Source organism: Passer domesticus, chromosome 2 (genome assembly GCF_036417665.1).
Source record: "Passer domesticus isolate bPasDom1 chromosome 2, bPasDom1.hap1, whole genome shotgun sequence".
Lineage (NCBI taxonomy): Eukaryota > Metazoa > Chordata > Aves > Passeriformes > Passeridae > Passer > Passer domesticus.
In genome coordinates, this window is record NC_087475.1 from 81490095 (window position 1) to 81495649 (window position 5555).

A 5555-nucleotide genomic window follows, 5' to 3' on the forward strand; every position below is an offset into this window, starting at 1 on the left:
AACCAAAATAAAAATCAGCAAGAGGAGGGAGGTTACAAGTGAGTTGGAATACCTTGAACCAGATTGTAATTACTGTCTCAGATTTTCTAACTTTGCTAACCTGAGCAAAAAAAAAGGTTGTAAGGCTCTCAGCTTTGCGTTTGAGCCAATCTTTCTCAAAGTTGGGGATATACAAAGAACTTTCTGCTGTGACCCTACATGAAAAGTAGAAGAGGGAGGTCAGTGTGTGAGTGAGTGCAATCTTAAAAGCTTTCAGGGGAGAACATATATTGAATTTCTAGTCAAAAACTCATCATTTAACAAGCATTAAACTCAAAGTAAGGATTTCCAGCTGTAGGAAGAATTCAAAACAGTGGTATTCTCTGTCTTGGACAATTAAGTTTTCCCTCTTCAGCCATCTCTGAGGAAGCTGGCACCGCCTGGTTCAGGTGCAGGAATTGGATTTCCTCCGTTACTTAGCTAACTTTCTGAGACAGCCTCAGAAATACAGTCTAAGGTACCTCATTATTTCCTTGAGCTGCCAACTGAAATATTGATAAGTAAATGTCAGTCTCTGCCATTAATCACAGAATAACACTGATCATTTAGAAAGTGTTTAAATTTGTTGAGACACTCTTTAAGACTCTGTACATACAGAACATATTCTTTGAAGTATGGAGACTTGGATAATTTTTAAGTTTTAACTGAATACAAAGTAAAAAGAAACAAACTGTGTTGCTGAGTCTCAGAGCATTTGTAACTTGACTTAGGAGGGTTTGAGACCACAAATTAATAAAAGACTTTGCATGTTACCTGCAGCCTTTAATTTAGGAATTTATCAACGGCAACAGATGAGTCATTTTCCCCCTGCTGTATTAGTGGCATCCCAGGACCATCGCCACTTTGATAAAGAAGAAGCAAATAATCCCTGTCCCTTCAGCTGGGAGAGAAGAATACATGTCTCAAGAATTTAGGATTGGAAAGAAACTAAAATTTCCAATTTACAATAAGAGGTTTCAGTATGTGACTTAATTCAATGGTGCAATAGGAATAAAACAATTTGTGCCACTTTATGTGTTGTGAGAAGTCTCACCTGTCCTGTAGTTTCTACCTCAGAGAAGGACAGGACTTACACAAACACTGCCCTGTACTGGTTTGCTCTGCCTAGAAATCTTGGATATTGCAGAAGCTTCCAAATCGCACTGGCTGTGTTTCTGTTAAAAAATGAACAATCTCAGTGCAGAATAATTCAAGTGCCTAAAGTTAGTTGTCTAGCATACTTTAGAGTGTATTGCCTGATTCCAAGAGTGCTCCTGTGTTGCAGATGGCAGCTTTGTAGTATAGAGGAACTGGGAGAAGTTAAGCTGGAAAGATAGGATGCAATGTGGGAGACAATGTTTTCATTTTTATCTTTGTTTCTCACTACCCTAGACTATTTAAGTTTGCAATAAATTAAAGTATTTTTCCTTAAGTCTAGTCTGCTTTGCCTTTGATGGTAATTGCCAAGAGATGTTCCTGTCTTTATCTCAGCCCATGACCTTTTTCATCTTATTTCCTGTTTCTGCTCTGTTGTGGAGGAGGAGCGAAAGGCCGGCTGAGTGGAGGTATGGGAGCCAGCCAAGGTCAGCCCAGCAGAGAGGGGGCTGTCTGCCTCGATAGTGAGACCACTTTCCAGCTGTCAGGAGTGTGACAGGGCTCTGCAGAGCTGGTTTATGTTGCTGATCTGAACCACAGAGCCCTGGGACTGCTGAAAGGGCAATTCTGCTGTGGGAGCAACAGGGCTTGATCTGTTCTGGTGCACTGGTCTGACACAGCAACAGAGGAATCTGCTAATGAAGGACAGAGTAAAGCTGGAAGAGATGCTTCACCTGTGCAGAGCTATCCAATTTGCCACGCTAGTCTTAACCCTAAAGTCTGCTCATATTCTTTTATCTGACTCAGTTTTCACTGAAGAAAATCTAAGGGAAATGATCCCCACTGCTTGTGATCACTGGGTTATCTGGTTACCTATCTCAATCACATGGATGATGGTCTGCAGTGTCAGGAATATTTAAGCCTCTTTGAAAATACTTCTAGTGTTTTAAGAGCAGAAACACACAAAATAGTAGTGAAATTATTGTCTAGCTTGTCTCCTTTCATGATCCCACTACAACAGGATTTGTAGGTGTTGAAGTGCTTAACCAATACTGAGGGGTTTTTGGGCTTTTTCCCCAATAGTCTACTTGCTTGTGGATTTTACATATTTCATCACTGTTACAACTCTATTAATTGCTGAAACAAAACTTAAAGAGAAATTTCATTGCCACCACTGGTAGACAGACATCTAATCAAATAGTATTTGATTTTTTAAATTTTTATTAAACAGTAATTGGGTCTTTAAAAGCATATCTTATTTGTAGCAACTCATCTTCTTGCTATATGTGCACAATGGAAGACACTCCCCACGGCAGGGAGACAGTATCAAGTCTCTCAAGGCATTTCTGCAGTGCTGCAGTGAGCATGGAAAGCCACTACTGAACTTATGAAGAATGAATAGGTATTTTGGTTTTCAAGGCAGGAAAGATATTGTTGTGCTCACAGGTCATGTGTGCAAACTAATCCTACCACATACCGTGAGACTGAGATGACTTCAGTGACCTTGGGTAAATTTCTTGAGTATGTATTCCTAAGTGTAGCGACACTTTGTGATGCACAGAGACACTAAATTTAACCTCAAAAATACATTTCATCTTCATCTGCCTCCTTAGGCTTCCAAATGGCTTTTAAAATCTGATCCTAATGTTTTGTGCCACTATTCGCCATCTGGTAAATTATGATAAATGCTTTTCTCCCAACTTTTTGGGTTGATAAGGCTATAATCAAGTAAAATCTCCTGTTTTGTATTCAAGGTTGATCTGAGACAAGTGGATAAATTCTGCATAATGCAAAATGATGCTCATCTCCCTTTACCTGCCTTCACCTTAAACTACATTAGTGTTTTTCAGAAACTTGTCTTTTACTGTCTCTTTGTTCAGTGACAGTTCAGCAGTCTGAACTGGGGCTTCAGGAAACTGTAAATTAATCATAGAATTATGGTGATTGAATTAATTCATGTGTATCCTGTAGGCAGGGATGGGAAATTGTATTCTACCTTAGTGTCAGGTAATAATAGCAATAGTAATAGCAGCTAAACAGCTTCCATTGGAATAGGTTGCACTGGTGAATTCCTGAATTTGCAATGCTTGAACAGGGCCCTTCAGCAGATCCAGTGCACCAGTGCACAGCATTTTCATTTTCTTAAGGAAGCATAGAAATAATTTTTTCTTCTTTTGAAAATGTTTGGTATAGAATTCTCTCACACAGATATGATTGGAGTGTCCTTGTCACAGAATCATAGAATCATGGAATGGTTTAGGTTGGATGGCACTTAAAAGATCATCTAGTTCCAATCCCCATGCCACAGGTAGGACACTCTTCTCTAGACCAGGTTGCTCAGACCTTCATTGAACTTGGGAATTAAAAGAAAAGTATATATCCTTACCTGAGATGGTTCAAAGAACAGAATGGCATACACCTAACACAGTACTGTGCTATGATAAGGGTCTTAGATAAGTTCAATATACATTTGCATCCAATCTGGATCCTCACACAGAAATTGCTGGAAATGACAACTAAACATTCCGTTTTATAGTAAATTACACCCATTCTGTGCAGGTCAGAACAACATCTGACAAGGAAATGACAACTGGTGTGCAAAGTAACAAAGAACCAGGCTGATGGTATTAAAATATTTCAGCAGGTTGGTCTCTAGTGTAGCTGGATTGTCAGCAGAGTGTGACTGGAAAGAATCAAAGAGCATGTCTGCACTTTGCAAAATGAATCGATGAGAAGATCCCCAAGGAGCTGCCCCAGACACCAGCTCCTAGCAAACACATTTTGGCTGCACATTGCCTCGTTAGCAAAGTTAAGAAGCAGACCTAATTGCATTAAGACTAGTCCCTGGCCAGTGTTTCTAGAAACTGAGATTTTTGTGGTACAATGCACATCCCTCTCTGTAGTGTCGCATCAAAAGGCATGGAGACATCAAAAGATGGTGTTTTACATCATTTGTAAGGAACAAAGCAAGAATCTATGTAAGCTATGAATCCAGCAGGAAATTTCTATCCTGTGTACAGTGCTGAGTGTTGTCTGTGGTTTAATTTCATCCTCTTTGGAATAAATGCAAACATTTTTAAGGATTCTTGAAAAAGTCTGCTTTAGCAAGAACTAAGAGCTTAATCTTTAGGTTGCTGACTTGAAGGGGAAGCCAGAAAAAGATAATCTGTGATATTTTTTAATGGAAAATTAGGATAATATTTTTAAAGCCTGGAAAGCCTCTCTGACAGCTTCTACCTTCCAATAATTTCTCACTTCTCTAAGATTTTAGAGAAGTCCTAAAAATAATTCCACTTGTTCACTAAGACAGAACTTTCATTCTAAATATAAGCACATTCTAAATATAAGGAAAAATTTTACTTTAATGAAATCAGAATTACAAAGCCAGGGGAAAATATTTTTTCTTGCTTCTTTAATCACATTGAATATTTAACTTAAAGGAACCTTGCCACTGATATGCCCCATAAAATGGAACAGGAGGAGAAAAAGATATTTTTTTTAATGTTCATAACTGGTTTTATTCTCATACAGTTCAATTTTGCCTTGAAGTTGTTAGGGTTACATGTTAGAACTATGGGGGAAAACTGTACTGGTTTTGTGAACATCATTGGAAACCTCAGTAGAAAGATGTTACAACTTTTAAATTTTTAAACAGCATAAGCCAATCTCCATGGCCAGCCCTAATTTGTAAATTATATATTTTATCATATTGTATACTGTAAATTATTGGTGGTTTGAAGCACAAACACCCTGAAGCAGATTGACAGTGGGAACTGACCCAGGTGCAAGGTCCTGTAAGGCTGGGGCAATCCTGGTATTAACACAGGCTGGGGGATGAGCAGATCAGAGCAGCCCTGCCCTGAAGGACTTAGGGTTTCTAAAGGATAAGAAACTCAACATTATCCAGCTGTGGCACTCACAGCCAGAAATCCAACCTCATACTGGGCTGTATCCAGAGCAACGTGGGCAGCAGGGCCAGGGAGAGGATTCTGCTCCTCTGCTCTGCTCTGCTGAGACCCCACCTGCAGGGCTGCATCCAGCTCTGGAACCCCCAACACAAGGACCTGGATCTGTTAGAGCAGTTCCAGAAGAGAGCCACAAAGATGATCAGAAGAGTGGAGCACCTCTCCCATGAGAAAAGGCTGAGAGAGTTGTGGTTGAAGAGTCTGGAGAAGAGAAGGCTCAAGGGAAACCTTATAATGGCCTTTCAATACTTAAAGGAGGCCTGTAGGAGGAAAGGGACTTTTAACAAAGGCATGTTACCCAAGGATAAGGGGTAATGGTTGTAAAGTGAAAGAGGGTCAATTTAGAATAGCTACAAAGAAGAAATTTTTAACAGTGGTGAAACCACTGGCACAAGTTGCCCAGGGATGTGGTGGATGGCCCATCCCTGGAAACACTCAAGGTCAGGTTGGAAATGGCTCAGAGCCACCTGATGTAGG